Genomic DNA, 18,887 nt, shown 5'->3' on the forward strand with positions numbered 1-18,887 from the left:
AACTCTCAGGCATGCGGGCAGTGATTTTTTAATTCGTTAAAATAAATACTTGAAAATTTAAGATATTATATGAGCAATAAAACAAGTATTCAATTTAAAAAGATAAAAAGAAAGAAAAGTATATAGATCACCAGAGAATATGAAGCGGCAAAAGATAATAATAAATAAACAATAACTTTTCCACGGCAAAGATCTTTACTGGAATCAATTTTCCCGGTGCTTACCGCCAACACAATTACGGGAGCATTATTTTCTTTAAGCCACTGCTTGGCGCCCTTGCAAGTCGGAAAGCCTTCATTTGCCTGCGCAAGAAAATTACATAACTACCACCTACGTAAATACAACTCGCAAAACAATTATTTTCTCTTTCTGGAAATAGCTTTGTCACAGAATATTATAATGTACCTAAGCTTATTTTTATCGTATACTAAAGATATTAAAGTTGTTTAACTTATTTACTACGATGTCTTTTTTATTAAAAGCCTTAATATAACATAGTTTGCAAACCAAGTACCTATAGTAGTATTTTTGTGTCAGAGCTTGTCTAAGTACCAGTCCTGGGTTTCGATATTTGCGTTCTCCTCTGCCATGCTAGGCAGGTATATGTGATATGTGTTTATATGTGATAATAATTGTTAAAAGTGCAGCATCTCGTAATGAAGAAGCGTGGCGGTTCTATGCTCTACAACTCTCCTGACCTATGGCCAGCAGTAGGACGTTAGTATGCTGATGATGATGATGAATATAATTTCATAATTTTTATTAAAGCGTTATTACCTACTACTACAAAATTCATTTAATTCAAGTAGGCCTAATATAAGCACTTTGAAACGTCAAGTCAGTTTGTTTGAAGTGACTCTTCCACCGGTTCGGAAGGTATATTCTATCGAGAAGAAGCCGGCAAGAAACTCAGCAGTTGCTATTTTCCAACTAGTTACATTTAACACTTAAAATTAATTTTTTCTATCTTATGAGAAATGAAAGCGGAGCCGGATGCTTCCAAGCAACATTGTTATTAAGGAATTCATCAATTGTATAGTAACCGCACTGTAATAAATGTGTTTTAACATATTCTTTAAACTTATGCATTGGTAGGTTCAATAATACCTTAGGAATCATTTTCGCAATCATACAAAAACACGAATATACTTAGCTACCTATTAATGAGGTCGTTTGCCGTCTGAGTTACATTTAATATTTGATGGACATCCAAAACCAAGCGTGAATCTCAATCGAGTTCAGAAGATTCCACAGCAATTTCAGATTCCGCGTTCCAGACGATCTTAGTGTTGGTCCCACTTACCTAATCAAGGCTAGACCCTGATTAGGTAAGTGGGACCTTTTTATAGAAACTTTGATACAAGTGAATCGTGTCAGATGAATATTAATACTAGAACTTCAATTGCTTGAGGCGACGCAATCAAGTTCTCAAAGCGTTATCTAAACGCGATAACTCACAGTAAATAGAATTTCTAGTGGTGTTAGCCTAATGGTTAAGGGCCTCTCTTTCAGGAAGTTATCCCTTGACTGCAATCTCACCCGGTGGTAAGTGATGATGCTGTCTAAGATGGTAGCGGGCTAACCTATTAGGGAGTATGGTTTTTCTGAGTGGTGTACAAACAAAGAGTATAAATAAATATGGTAGTCATACCCCTAATCGGTTTCTACGCGACATCGCACACACTAAATCGCTTAGCGGCACGTCTTTGTCGTTTGTCGGGACACTAAATTAATGAAATTTGTTTGTAGTATTCTACTACTCAACCCCTTTTATTTGGCACTCTGAGTATGGCAGTTATTTTAAACCCGAATCTAAGCGACACTTTTGTGGGGCCGAGTTTGAATCCACCATGCACCTCTAACTCTTCTAAGTTACGAGTATGTATACCATATCACTTGCTTCAACGGTGAAAGAAAACATAGTAAGGAAACCTGCATGTCTGAGAGTTCTAAATAATGTGCTCGAAGGTGTGTAGTCCACCAAACCGCACTGGGCCAACGTGGTGGACTACGGCCTTAACCCCTTTTTATTGTGGGAGAAGCCCCGTGGTCTGTAGTGGGCCAGTAATGGGTTGATATGATGATGATCAAAACATCGCTGGGTACAACTAGTATCTTATATTTTGACACCACTTTAAACACTTTGTAAATGTATCCCTCCGTGTGCAACAGCCTAACAGTTATAGCCTTTGTCCCGCGGTGGCCTCAAAGGCATATTAGCCATATTGAGGCTTAAATATTATGATAAGGAAGCTTTGGTATTAATCGCTCGAATTGCTAATTATTATATCAACTGTGAGATGGTAATAACAAAAAAAATACCTGGCTAAGTTTATTGTCGGCTCTTCTTAAACCAGGGTGCGTTTGGAACCCCCCTTTGTTTTAAATAATCAAATGTGGTTATCATCATCGCATCGCAATAATGGAAAGAAAATATAGATGATAGGTTTCTATGAATGGTTTTAATAGTAGAAGCATTGCATTGTAATACATTCATTTTGTTACAATTGTGATTATAAATCAAATGTAATAAGTGAAAACGAGTATTATTCAAGTCTCATCCCCATGTTCTCCAACACTAATATTTAAATTTCTGCACAGGTGAAGGTTATCGCGGGACACTCTTTTCGTAAATTTTGTATAAGACCCGACGTCCATTTCTTATTACGTCAATAATGTTACATTTTACACAAATTTGTGATAATAAAGAGAGTTTTTCTTTATTTCTTACTTAATTATAAGAAAGTTACTTTTTATAATGAAAACTACAATTATAATGAATTGACTTATAATTTTAATTCGAACAGTTCGTGTTGCCAGTGATGACTTACAGATCGAAAACGTGGTCGCTAACTATGGGCCTCATAAGAAGGCTCAGAGTCACTCAGCGAGCGATGAAAATAGCTATGTTAGGAGTATTTCTACCTTATCATATCAGAAATGAGGAGATCCGTAGAATAACTAGAGTTACCGACCTAGCCCAACGAGTTGTCAAGCTGAAGAGGCAACATAGCTTAGAGAACCGACAGACCTTGGGGTCCCAAGATATTGGAATGGCAACCCCGCACCGGTAAACGCAGCGTTACTCGATCCCCAACCAGGTGGACCGACGACATCAAACGAGTCGCGGAGAGTCCCTGGATATAAGCGGCTCAGAATCGTGGAGTTTAGAGCGCCCTACAAAAGACCTATGTCAAAATGATAATGATGATGATCAATTTTAATTCTGAGTTCAGGATTAACTTACTACGTGACTATACGCTCACAGCTTAAAACGATTGATTTAATATGTTACTCTTTAAATTAGAGAATGCCGAAATCCGCCGACGTTACATTGATTGATCACCGTCACAGGTAACGAGGGTTCGTATTTTGAGCCGTAGCAATTTAGCAGGAGCATGCTCCTAATATTTTTGATACCCTGGTAACAAATTAGGGCGCCTCGCTTTTTCCAAGGCTAAAAACTAAACAAATCTTTATTTTAACATACTATTAAACAAAGTAGCTCTTTACACTTAGATCTTTTAAACTACGCATCCAGTTTTCAGCAATAGGTAGATAGAGTACACATGCATTTTATAACAGACTAGCTTCTGCCTGCCACTTCGTCTGCGTGGACTTCAAAATTGTTTTTAAAGCTTGGTTTGTTACCAATTTTAAATCCTACCACGGGAACTATTTGAGGGATTGGTATATAAAGTACATGCCCTTTTTCAAAGCATAGGTGACATGCATGCCAAATTTCAAAACTGACTGCCCGCGTATTAGCTAGTAAACTATTTTAAATTTTCCCTCGGGAACTTATAAAGAAATCGGTATAAAAGGTAGCCTACGTTATTTTCCATGTCAAAGGCTACATGCATGCCAAATTTCATCCAAATCCGTTTAGCCTTTTTTGCGTGATTGAGTAACAAACATCCACACTTTCACATTTAAAATATTAGTTGGATGAAAGCCAAGACATTTAAAGATTTGTAATGTGATGTGGTAACATACATATTTTTGTGCGCTTGCATTGCAAACGCTCGCTAAACCTTATAAATCTAATTAATGTTATAAAAAATTGTATATCTGGAAAAGATCGATAACAATCTAATTTAAAATACACTCGCCAAAACTCATTGCAGCAGCGTGCTGGGTCCGCACCTGGACCCAGCAGTTAGATGCTCATAGGCTAATAATTGTGATGATACTGAACAAACTAACAAAACAAAAAAATAAAATTCCCGAAAAACTCCATTGAACTGAATAAAAATGAACTGTACGCTCGAGTCTTTTATTATTAAAATAAATTAAGTAGTCCTCGTAGATACTTAATAGTTTGAAAGAGATTGGGCGTACGATCTTTAATTCGCAGCTAGAAAAATCTTTGCGATAGGAGCACTCAATAGCTAGTAAAAGCCCTCGACTTTGTTCGCGTGAAGCTCTCCTTTGTGTCTGAAGAGCACTCCATAGTGCTAAGAGGGCTTTTACTCCTATCTTAAACAATGGATTTCATTTCTCTCAATAGAACAGCTGTTTTGTTTGTATTCCTATTGAACTACGTCGCAAATTTTATGCAGTTCTATGAAACTGAGCATTTTTTATCTTTCTACAGCTAATAAATTGAATGCTAATTGTTTTATCGTTCTAAATTACTGCCTTAATATATTTTTGGCGGCCACAAATATATAGGCCTTTTTTATTTGCTTATAAAGTATTTTCTATCAACATCATATAAATCTCATCTCCTCCCACAGTGAGAAAGAGTTTAGGCCATAGTCCACCACGCTGGCCCAGTGTGGATTGGTGGACTTTACACGCTTCTGAGAGCAATATGTAAAAATATCTAGCATGCAGGTTTCCTCAATATGTTTTGCCTTCACTATTAAATCAAGTGATATTTAATTGCTTAAAACGCGCATAACATTTAATAGTTGCGTGCCGGGGATCGAACTCGGTCCACCCGTAAGGAAAGACGAAGCTTTACCCACTAGGTTACCACCGCTTCTTCTAGTTCATTGGATAATCATAATTCTCATTACCATCAACTCGCAATCAGTCAATTATATTGTACACAAATCTATTTAGTTGTATTATAATAAATATAAATAAATAAATATGCTACGACAGTACACACATTGACATTGAGCCCGAAAGTTAGTAGCTTTTGTTATGGATACTAAGGTGACTAATGAATATTTTTACAATAAATAAATATAAACACTTATAATACATTACGATTCTGAAAAACATTTCGTTTTCTTCCCACAAGCATTTTTTCCATTTGGTGGAATCGAACCCACAGCCTTGCACTCAGAAAGCAGGGTCGCTGCCTACTTCATCAATCGGATGTCGGAAATAAGAGTAATACTACAACTACAACTAAATTATAGCATTTGTTTGTATGATTATTATACACGTACATTTACCTACCTATGATAAATAAAAAATAATAAAAATATACCTTCCTCTCTCTTTCTTCACTCCTTTTTTGTGTTATAGTTTGCATATATTTTTTTCACAGATTCCTATTACTGATGCTTCCAGTATTCTGTAATATATATATATATATATAATTATATATATAGATGTGTAGCGCATTGGTTACGAGCTCGTCTTCCCGTCGAATCCCAGCACGCACCTCTAACTTTTCTTAGTTATGTGCGTTTTAAGTAATTGTAATAACACTTGCTTTAGCTGTGAAGGAAAACATCGTGAGGAAACCTGCATGCCTGAAAGATCTACATAATGTTCTCAAAGGTATGTGGAGTTCACCAATCCGCACTGGGCCAGCGTGGTGGACTACGCCTTAACCCCTTCTCATTGTGGGAGGAGACCCGTGCTCTGTAGTGGCCGGTAATGGGTTGTTATGATGATGATGATGATATATACATATATACACAGAAAAAAATATATACATAGATCATGATCTATGTATATATTTTGCTCCATGGAGCAAGAAGATAAATAAGCACAGATATAAGACCTGTCCGTTTTGATTAAACGTCCCATTTTTTTTAAACAGCAAAACGGCAACGAATTGCTATAGACTTTAAAAAAAAAACGTAAAAACGCTGACGAGTTCTTGGGCAACAGCCTAACATTTTATATGAAAAATCCGAAATGCACAGAAAACTGAGCATTTTTATTGAACGCTGTTTGCAGACAGCGGAGTTATTTGTTTGCGCGCCCGATGGAACGCAAACAGAACTAAACCAATTAAAACGACACGATCGGCGCCGCGCAGGATTAGCCTCACAAATTGCTGTCATAAATCAATATTTGCTTTAAACGTATCGATATTTGTTATGAAGCATCTTATGAAACACATTTCTATGATATTTATTACCCAACTTCGATACTCAAATTCCAAAAATGAAAAGAATTTGCATTTAACTTGTAAAAATAAGTATCTTTACGATGGTGACTTACCTATAGGGTTTTTAACAAATGTAACAACGAAGCAAACGTAAAAGTAAAAAAAACGGGCGGGCGATAAAACGTCCTGGGTCAGGGTGTATTTTAATATCATCAGCGATTCAAAAAATTGTAAATTAATTTATTTCATGGAAATTTAGAAAAGGCACTTTTGTACCGTCAAGTCTGTCTGTTTGTAGTGACTCTACCACCAGTTCGGAAGGCAGATTCTACCGAGAAAAAGCCGACTAGAAACTCAGCAATTACTCTTTTCCAACATCAACAATTTACATTTTACCTTAAACATTCATTTTTCTATCTTGTGAGAGATGAAAGCGGAGCCGGATACTTCCAAGCAACCTTTTTATTAAGAATTCATCAATTGTATAGTATAGTAACCTCGCTGTAATAAATGTGTTTTAACATATTCTTTAAACTTATGCATCAGTAGGGACAAAATCAACTTAGGAATCATTTTATAATTTTAAGTGGACTTGCTCTATTGTGTACACCTATGTTATGATAGAGAACACACTCTGTTTTATTGCCCACGATTTGGAATTGGAAGAGGAAGGAATTATTGCTCATAAAGGCAGGGAATGCTGGAGGCATCAGAGTATTATGGGAATCTGTAAAAATATATATGGAAACGATAATACAAAAAAAAGGAGAGAGGGGAAGGTAAAGTGGACACCACCACCACCGTTAGTATTACGCCAAGAGGCATTTAAACTAACATGTTTTGACGACCGTGCTTTCTTTGTATAAGGCCGTTGATTCCATTCTCGCAACTGGAAAATGTTTGTGTGATGAACATGAATATTTTTCAGTGTGTAGGTGTTTATTCGCACAAGCGAATGTTGATTGAAAAAGATATTCATGACCTCAATGTTGAGCGCTGTAGTTTTTTTTGCGGCAATTCGGGCCATTGCTAGTTACCTCCCACCATCAAAGACGTAAGATGCTACTTAGAAACCGATCAGGATTCAGGATTTTATATAACTGCTAAACCTCTAACAGGTTATCCAGCTATGAACTTCGACTGCATCCTTAAATAACACAGGGCTAAATTGTAGCGGAAAAAATAAATTACGATAAGTATTTTATACTTGCACATATATATTTGAAGTATTTTTATTGTGTATTAAAGTATCTATCAAATTAGCCATAACACAAGCTACGCTTACTTCGGGGCTACATGGCGATGTGTGTATTGTCGTAGTATATTTATTAATTTATATATGACGGTCAGAAGACAGGAGGGGTTTTTAGCCAGCAGAAGTCCTGCACTATCTAGATGGATGTCCATGAGAAGCAAGAATCTGAGCAGTTGCTCTTTCTCCTAGATTTGTTATAAAAACTTTCATGTCAGTATCCATTCGCTCACTCCCTGCACATTCTCGCAAGTAGAGACACCCCCATGAAAGTTCAACTTGTTCCCAGTTGATGGCGCCATAATCCGTAAACTGCAAACACACATCATAGTCAAACTTGGAAGTTCACTAAGCACTTTACATCTTGTTTACGCAATAACGCTCTTGAAAGTTTCGCAAACAGCTGTTACCGCGCCACTCACCAGACAAGACCCTTTGCACAGGTTTACTGTGTCGTTTTATTTCTAGCAATTAAGAACTTCATTTAAGATAAGACAATTGCAAAACATCATGTAGCACATTATCGAAACTACAATAAGACAAGATGACTTTTTCTAGTGACATGGTCTTTTATAAGTTTGAAGGTAAGGTGGTGGGAAACTATGTCTCACCACCTTCCAATAAAATATATTTTCCTATCCAGGGTACCATAATAACAAATCAATTATTTGTTTAAATAATATCCAAGCAATATTTTTAATGCTTTTTGATAACATTAATAGGAATAAACCAAGTGGAAAGATTCAACAGTACTTTTAAAATATAGATACAACGTCCGGACACTAAAATCATTCATGTTCATCACACAACGTGTGTCGACCTCCCTGGGGCAGAGTCGAGCGCTGTTAATTTAAGTAGGAGGTCCCGGGTTCGATTCCCGGCAGGAGCAATTTGGAAATTTATAATTTCTGAATTTTCTCTGGTCTGGTCTGGTAGGAGGCTTTGGCTAGTTACCACCCAACCGACAAAAACGTGCCGCTAAGCGTATTCCGGTTCGATGTCGCGTAGAAACATCGAATCGGAACACGCTTAGCCCTAATAGGGGTATGACTACCATATTACCTAACAAGTTAGCCCGCTACCATCTTAGACTGCTTCATCACTTATCATCAGGTGAGATTGCAGTCAAGGGCTAACTTGTAATGGAATAAAAAAAAAACAAACATTTGCCGGAATCGAAACCACGGCCTTGGACTCGGAAAGCACCCACTGCGCCAATCGACCGTCAATTAGTTTTTATATTAATGTTTTACAGCGATTTCATATTTTAAATTACTTCATGTTTACAAATTACCACTGCGAGCACAGTTATGATTTCAATGCTACAGAAAAATCAGCGCTGAGTTTTGTATTTTTCAAAGATCCTGAAGAACTTGATGAAAACTAGGAAAAGCACTTATCAAACTAATAATCCGGGAAAATTATTCAATAGTCCCGAAGCAGAGGGTTGTTATAAATAATGAGTTCGACTTACATTGAGAATACCATTCAGTGTACAAATAGATACCCATCCCGAGCTGCATTGAACTTAACAATCTAAATAGAGTTGGTAAAAATCTAGACAATGGTTGATTTATTTAGAAGGACGATTTAGGACAAAAAACTGGGGTAGTGAGGCTTCGAACACGTACAAGTAATATTGATTACAAAGCAATAAATAAACTTCTTAGTTCTTAACCAAAATCAGGGATTCAAACAAAAATCCTTTAGTGGTTATCTCTTAGTAATATCATCATCATATCAAACCATTACCGGCTCACAACATTACCTCCTACAATGAGAAGGGTTGAGGCCGTCGTATACCACACTGGCCCAGTGCGAATTGGTGGAATGCCTTTAACAACATTATATAGAACTCTCAGGCATTCAGATTTCCTCACGGTGTATTTCTTCACCAAACACATAAATTTGAGGTGCGTGCTTGGGATTCAAACCGTTATATACTTTCTGCTAACTTTTGAAAACTTTTATTCATCTCTGTGATATTTTTTGGTCTAGTTACTGCCGCGTTCTGCGTTGGAGTTTTCTTTACAGTTTTTACAAATCTCCTGGGAAACGTTTGTTTTCTTGGGATAAAAATAAACCTAATGTAACTTCATCCTTTCATCTTACAGCAAAGAGTCAAGTTGATTAGTAGTAATGTTAGGGTTTTAAGGAATGATAAACAAACACACTTTCGCATTTATAATATTACTATCAATAGTTTAAACAACGTAATAGTTCATATTCATTTAGTTGCCAAATGTTTCACGTTGAAATTTTGTATATTGTCCCAAACAACTTCTGTAACGTCAAGCCCTGGGGAATTGAACACTGAATCACTGTATCTTATCATTCAATAAATCAATAAGTTGCACTGGAAGATAATTCCCTGTGGGTGAAGGACTGTTGCAAGGTATTTAAACCATTATTAATTATTTTAACGGACGTGAAATGGAGTTATGGATAGTTCCAGGTTATGGAGTAAAATAACGGAAACCTTAACTCTCCTACCACCGTTGAATTCAGACGTCAATACCACTACATGCTACTACACATTTATAAATAATAAATAAATAAATATAAATATGCACACATCGCCATATAGCCTCAAAATAAGCGTTGCTTTTGTTATAGGCACTAAGATAGCTGATGAATATTTTTTTATGAATATAACACAAATAAATACTTATAGTATACAGATAAACACCAAGACACTGAAAAACATTCATGTTCATCACACAAACATTTTTCAAAATCGAACCCACGGCCTTGGACGCAGATAGCAGGATCGCTGCCCACAACCGGCTGTCACAATGCACTATGCAACGAAGGTTTATTTTATTAATTTAATTATTATTAATCTCTTTATTTATTGTTTTCATTATTCTTATTTTAAGTGTTATATAAAATTAAATAATTACAATCTTTTAACATACCTATCTTAAATATTGCTATCCGACTGACATTTTCATTTGAATTTAATTGAATAATTCTATTTTGAATGACATGTAATTATTTAGTTTTATAATATTGAAATCTTTTTATTTAACCATGAATATAGAAGTTTAAATTATGTTTGCAACGCCCTGACAGGGTCTCATGTACCTACATAATAGCAAGATGAGATAAATAAACACTGATATAAATAACTGCTTCAATGCTGGGCGGGTTGGAGAGATTTAACGCCATTTGACATGTTAGTGACATAAGCTGGAATCGACAGTTTAACGTGTTTTCCAAGGCACGGGGATGGACACCCCCAATTTTTGGCTTTGCTATGAAACTTTATAGAGAAACTCAATGAAAATCTTTGCCTTGCGGGAATCTAGGATCTTGTGATCCATCCTAATCACTAAATAAATAAAGCAGTACACTTCACATTCAATATTATCAATTCATTGCCTACCAGCCATTTACAGGGCTCGAATCTCCTCTTAGAATGATATTGGGTGCCAGCGTAGTCCACCACGCTGCCCCAGGCTGGATTAATAGACTTCACACGCCTTTAAGAACATTATGGAGAACATTATGGAGAACTCTGGGTCCCTTTGAGAATTTTACTTTCGCCTATAAAACAAGTGGTATTTCATTAGCTTCAATTGCACCAAACGCCAAAGTTGGCTGAACCATTATAAAACCTTATCGGTTCGTAATTTGTGACTAGTCAGAACACATATTTTTTGTTGATTTATTTCAGTTAGTCAGAAGTTTGGCTTAATAAAGGTGAAATTTGGTCGCCGGTGCAAGAATTTTCGCTAACAATTCCCAATTTTTGCGACGGTTGCCGCCCACGAGCCAGCGCCGATTTAGGCAATTGCTACAATTCTTCAGCTTGCTACAAACTTGCCGCTAGACTTAATCTGCTCCACTTGCATAAGCTTTGAAAGTTATTTTCGGGTAAAAAAATTGTACAAAAGTACTTTGGTTGCAGCGCAACATGGTACAATTTATCTAACTGGCATTATATATTGCGGTTTCGGTTATATTTTTTATTTCGGTCTTGTACAATAACAGTGTATTGATTTATTAATAAACTCATACCTTTATCTATATAATAGAAACTAAACCTTTTAATGTGGAAGTCTGTTTAAGTTTGATTTTTAATATAGTGAACATTATTCTACTAGGCGAGCTTTTACATTTGATACCCGTATGAACAAAATGTAATTCGCTTTTTTTTGGTGGCGGACATCTTGAACAGATTTTCAGCAAACATATGTAGGAGAACTCACCTTTCAAACGAATAAAACTAAATCAAAATAGGTTAATCAAATACAGGCACACACAAACATGTCTAACTTATAACACTAAGTTCGGATCCATAGAAACCAAAATTTAATATCAAAAGCAAAAAATGAACTATCAAATCTGAGTGGTAGTTCCAGAGATTTTCTTACAATTAAACATACAAATGAACTTTTCAGCTTTGTTACTACTATATAGATATAGCTAGATTATATCATGAGGGTTATCCTACACTGCGCGTAAACCGACTTCCAGTCTTTTTTGTTTTCACAGACTTTTGCCGCTGTTGAACTTCCTTTATTCTAAAACTATATAAAATAAAAATTAAATAAATCTTCGACACTTTTTTTTAATCCACTACAAGTTAGCCCTTGACTGCAATCTTCTGGTGGTAAGTGATGGTGCAGCCCAAGCTAGTTGCGGGCTCACCTATTAGGGAGTATGGTTTTTCTGAGTGGTGTACAAACAAAGAGTATAAATAAATATGGTAGTCATACCCCTAATCGGTTTCTACGCGACATCGCACACACTAAATCGCTTAGCGGCACGTCTTTGTCGGTTGTCGGGACACTAAATTAATAAAATTTGTTTGTAGTATTCTACTACTCAGCCCCTTTTATTTGACACTTACATTGAAGTTGTAAAAAATATTTAATCTGCCGTTTTATGGTGGCAGCCATCTTGGACCGATTTTATCAAACATGGCTAAAAGAATACTCTTTACTAATTCATCTTTCAAAGAAAGAAAACAAAATTAAAACCGTTTTATCCATTCAGGAGCTACGATGCTACAGCCAGACAAATACACACACTGACACGTCAAACTTACAACACCCCGTCGACTGGAGTTAAAAACAATGTCTACTCAAAATAAACTGATTTGTATACATTTTTTAAAGCAAATACATGTAAGTTTTATAACAATACATTTCAGTATAACACTGTTAATGCTGTTGGGAATAGAAATGCTACATCACTGTACAGTGTACACTGAAGCACAAATGGGTACGGAAAATTGGGTTAGCCATATTCCCCTGGATTTTATACGGCTACATGGACTCCCTTATTGAACAATAAAGTTTATAAGTCGTAATGGTATGACAATTCAGTTTATGTGGGGAATCCTCGCAGGTGTAGTAGCGAGCAGGTTTCAAGTGCTGGTGTTATTAGCTGTAAAAGTTTTACGCCCCTCCCGGACGGGCTAAAGTGCTTGAACATTGCGATTCATTGACCATGCAATGCGATTTACTGAGGAGCGTATTTTAAGCAGTAATTCTCATAGTGTTCATCCATAGACGTATGGCGATTAGTTGTGGATTTGTTTTCAGAACAAAGTATAAAATTGGGAACCATTAAGATAGATTACATAGATTAAGTTCAAAGTAATGCAATTAATTATAACCCTCACCTTATAACAATGGCAAAAACGATAATCTACCTACTGAGCGATAAGGCCGACTTATGCATCCTTCTACTTTGTCTTATTTTCTTTTCATATTCTTGTTGGCAACCCCGATGACGTAAGCGACGCCGGAGTTAAGAGGGCGCGGGAGCGAAGAAAAAGGTTTATTGTGGGGTAGATTCCGGCGCAAGCGCAGTGTTTTATTTTTAATGTCGATAGTTTTGTTACATATTGAATTTGTTTAACTGTATTTGTTTCGTTTAAATGAGTGATTAAGTATTTCACACGTTGTCTCATTTAACTGCCTAATTAATTTATATTTGAGTTTGCGTGTTGTAGTCTTAATATCTTAACATTCCGTAACATTCATTGTAACCCGTGGTGTACAAAGTATAATTAAGTAAATAAAAAAAATCATAAAAATATTAGGACAATACACACATCGTAATCAAGCCCCAAAGTAAGCGTAGATTAATTATGAATAATATACATAAATATTTATCATACCCAGATACTAAAAAACATTCATGCATCAATCAATCTTCAACCTTGGACTCAGAAATCGCTGTCGTTGCCCACTGCACCAATCAGCCGTCAAAAGAATAATAATATAACGGTGAAAGGTGTATATATATATATTTTTTTATTCCAGTAAATGTAAGCCCTTGACATCTAAACCTGGTGGTGAGTGATGATGCAGAAGATGATAACGGGCTTACATATTAGGGCTACAGCAGTCATATTAAACCTATACCCCTAATCGGTTTCTTCGTGACATCTTTCCGGAAAGCTTAATCCCTTGGAACATCTTCTAGACCAAGAGAAACTTCAGAAACTATACATTCTAAATTGCCCATGCCGGTAATTGAACCCGGGATTTCTGACACTTAAGACTACAAGGCTGACCGCTATGCCAAGGAGGCCGTTAAAACATTTGAGATAAGTACAATTTTTCATAACGGAGACAATGAATTCTTGTCAAGGAATTATTGGGTGTAAAAATGTATACAAACAACATTATTTTTTGCCTGACACGTTTTCTATTGAGGAATTCTCAGTACCAGCTAGAAATAGAAAGTCACGTGATTTGTTATCTTACCTCTGCTAGTTCATTCGTGTCTATAAAACACAAAAACGTAATAAACTAATTTGCCTATCATATATGTAAAAGTTTGCGGCTGCGTAAATTAATATTGTTATATCCCAAAGGACCCCAGCCCTTCAATTCTAATATATTACAAATTTGCTGTAGCACTCTTACAAGGGTTGTGTCCAGTGTGAAATATTGTATTTTAATAGTATAGTTATAATTTTCTCATGGTATCTTCACTCTAGAAATTAAGCATCGAATAATTTCAGTCAGTAATTTATTTAGACTCTGGAGGTAGTTCAGGTGCTAATCTTAAAAAAAAAGAATGGACGTGGAGTATGTTATTTAACACGGCTGCCAAAAAAGTGATTCTAACTGTGACTTTTTTATTTCACTTCAACATAGCCCTTGACTGCAATTTCATCTAGATTCAGTGATGATTCAGTCCTAGATTTTTACGGGCTAACCTGCCAAGGGGAGCTATATATTTAAACTCATATCGCCTGGCGTCACGTATTTTGTCTGAAGAATAGCTTGCGATTTTTTTTTTAATTTTTTTTTTAGTAATAATTGACGGACCAAGCAGATGGCCGACCTGATGGTAAGTGGAAACCCATCGCCTTTAAATAATGTTTAGCGGCAGAAATAAGCTGTCACAAAAAGCTCTCCTACTATATTTAGGACAACAGTTCCATTGACTGCTAAATATTTGCGTAGATACTAAAATGATATATTATAACAGAACGCTGACGCCACAATTGAAAAATAGGACCTACCACCACTTACCACTGCAAAATTTCTAAAAATAAGCGAACTTTTGAAATACTGCCTAGGAAGTTTATATTAAATACGATTTTCTGACGGCTTCATAAAAACGCTCGGAGTCACTCAGCGGTCAATGGAGAAAACTATGCTAGGAGTATCTATAGTGATCAGAAATAAGGAGATGCGTAGAAGAACCAGTTACCGAATACTCGCAAAACTGAAGTTGCAATGGGCGTGGCACATATCTCTGAGAGAGAATGGACGTTAGGGTCCCCTGGTGCTTGAATCGCAGCCGGAGTAAGCGCAGCGTTGGTCGACCCCCAACTAGTGGACATTAAGCGCGCCGCAGGAAGCCGCTGGATCCAAGCGGCACAAGAGCGTGGAATTAAGAACTCCCTACAAAATACCTATGTCCAGCATTGGACGTCCATCGGTTGATATGATGATGATGACAATTTGCTGAAAAAACTAGTTTATATCCACAGGCTATACAATTTTCCTTGATCAAAACATGCTATTTAAAGAGTCCGTTTAAAAACAAACTGTTCCGAGTGGAAGCTACAGCCTACAGGCAAAAGTGGGGCGACGTGTAGTTTGAGTGTAAGTTATCGAGGCATTGCAGCCGGCGCGGTTGGCGCAGTTACAATATTATGTACGGTAAATCCCGCTTATGAAAGTGTTGCTGAGCCGTTCAGTATTCTCCGGGTTACACAGCTAACTGCTTTATTTATTACCACAATGTGCAAATTGTGAATTCTTTAAAACTAAGAGCTTGTACACATTAAGCGATTTCGGAGTCGCACGTTATTAATAGAGCAATTGTGAGACGTCTTATGATCTACCTTTATTCCCTTTACATTCATACATACGCGCTAATAATAAAGGTGATAAAAAACTTCAACTACTGATTCGATTAAGTTAAATTAACGCACTATTTAGAACAGTGCGTATTGCCAGTGATGATTTACGGATGGGAAACGTGTTCGTTTACTATGGGCCTCATAAGAAGGCTCAGAGTCACTCAGCGGGCGATAGAGAGAGCAATGTTGGGAGTATCTCTACGTGATCAAATCAGTAATGAGGAGATCCGTAGAAGAACCAAAGTTACTGACATAGCTAAGCCAGTCGCAAAACTGAAATGTAAATGGTTGGGGCACATAAAGTCAAAGTCAAAGTCAAAGTCAAAAATATCTTTATTCAAGTAGGCCCACAGGTGGCACTTTTGATGCGTACATAAGAATTACACGGTAGTGAGATGATGGCGATAACCACATTCGTAAACTTAAAACTAAAGCTACGAGGGTTCCAAACGCGTCCCGGTCTAAGAAGAAGCCCACAACAAACTTAGCCGGGTGTTTTTTTTTTTTTTTTTTTTTGTTATCGCCATCTCACAATGTAATTTTAAATTATTAGAAGAGCAACCTGGTTAGAGCAATAATTTACACCCAAGCTTTTTTATCGTTTACGTAGTCCTTTATACTATAATAGGACTTTTCTATATTCTACATATTCATAGCTCGAAGAACCGATGGACGTTGGGGTTCCAAGGCGCTGGAATGGCGACCCCGCACAGTTAAACGCAGCGTTGGTCAGCCGCCAACGAGGTGGACAGACGACATCAAACGAGTCGCTGGGAGCCGCTGGAAACTAGCGGCCCAGTACCGTGGATTTTGGAACTCACTATAAAAGACCAAAGTCCAGCAGTTGACTTCAATATCAAAATCATCATTACTTCAGTTGAAGTGATGATGATAATGATGAACGCACTATTTTTTGACGGAGCTACCAATATAAACTACAAACTGCAATGTCGATGACATCATCAGCATAGCCTGTTACAGTCCACTGAAGGGCTAAAAGCCTCTGCCAACGGGAGACTATGTTCATAACTACCACGGGCTGAAGAGTGGTGGTGACAACTGTATTCTGATTTACCGTCACCACTCGGCAAGTTGGTATGGCAAAATAACAAGATATACCAGGAGGGGAGAAGGTGCCAAGAACTACTGCTAGTAGTGTATATTACTGCCTTGTACCAGTTTGTTTAAATAGCCTCTTACTACGGCTTGCAGATCACAATCCTCGTGTATCCAGCGAAACCTAGGACGTTCAACATAGCATTTGCCCATCAAAGCTTAATAAAATAAAAAAAATAATAATAAATAAATATACTACGACAATACACACATCGCCATCTAGCCCCAAAGTAAGCGTAGCTTGTGTTATGGGTACTAAGCTGACGGATGAATATTGTGACACTGAAAAACATTCATGTTCATCACACAAACATTTTTTGCTGTGGGAATCGAACCCACGGCCTTGGAATCAGATAATAGTTGCTGCCCACTGCTAATCGGCCGCCAAAAAGAAATGAATTTGCATTCATTTTTTTTTTCAATAAGCACACAAATTTGTCATTTTCCCTCACCATGTTTCCCAATCGACTGAAAAAAATTAAATCGTACTATGAAGTGAAAGAAAATAAATTGTATCCTATGATGTTTTCTTATAACATGCATCTGTGAAAGCGTGTACATATTGTTAACAAGTACCCAATAGGCGCCCGACGGACGTGACGTAGTTGGCACATAATTATTACAAGATACTGTTTTATGTTCATTTAATTATTTGATTGATATTACAATAATTGGTTATTAATGTAATCATGAATTATTACACTAATTAATCAAATAGTATGAGCTATCTAAATATTAAATGTTGATTTGATACATTGATAAAAATACTATAAATAAGGTAGTAGAATAATAAGCGGACATTATAAGTGTGAGAGTCAACCAGGGTGTTACTCTGCCCGAAGTTATATTTGTTTTATTTTGCGGAAATCCTAGTCCTGCGTAATATTTCAGAAGTGGTATGTCGGGACCCTATTTGAACGGTTTGGGAAAACGAAAACGAAATGAGTCAACTAGCTCAACGAGTGATAGTAATGATTTTTTTTCTGACGATCGTCAGAAAAGCTGAACAAGAAACGCCATGTTGCCCCGAGTGACGCTGAAGTGATTCCTAAATTTCAACCGGAAAATAATAATAGCAATCACAAGACGGCGGCCTGCTGGTTTGGGGCCGGAACATCGCGACAGCAATCACAAAAGGTTAGTAAAGTGTTGCATATTACCTATGATATTTATGCTGATAATTATAAAAGAACAGTGTTGGTAAATAGACATCAGCTGAGAGCATTTATAGATACTGGCAGTAAAATGAATATACTTTGTATCTCGCAAGCCAAAAACTTAAAAGTTCAAATTAAACCGAGCGCTGTTGTTATGAGAGGTTTTGGGGGATCATGCGTAAACTCGCTTGGGTCGCGTCACTTAAGTGTTTTAATAGATAATGCTAAATTGGAGGGAAAAGTCTAATTAACTGATTATATAACAGCGGATATTGACTTATTAATTTAACAAACAATAATTAACAGCGAAAATATTATTATAAATATTAGTTTAGTCACTTCACCTTCTTCTATACGTTTTGTTCCAAGTCAAGCTGTACAAAATGTATTTGCCGATTTTAATTTAAATGCATCAGAGTTTTTTGGAAAATTCACAGTTCATTGAAAACATGCAGTTGAGAACCAAAGCAAAATCAATTATATGTAGAAGTTTATATCGATTCAGTCATTCATATAGTCAGATATCATTTCTAAAGCACACAGTATGGATGCAGTTAGGTAATTTAATTTATTTTATACCCTCAGCTGTTATTAATTCTCACCATTTGTATTTAAAAGTGGTCAATCTAGGGTGTACTGATGTAGGGTGGGAACCAAATACATTGATAGCCAGGACAGAGTTGATAACAATACCAGTTTCCAACAGTGAGTCTAAAA

This window comes from Pararge aegeria, chromosome 5 (genome assembly GCF_905163445.1).
Source record: "Pararge aegeria chromosome 5, ilParAegt1.1, whole genome shotgun sequence".
Taxonomy (NCBI): Eukaryota; Metazoa; Arthropoda; class Insecta; order Lepidoptera; family Nymphalidae; genus Pararge; species Pararge aegeria.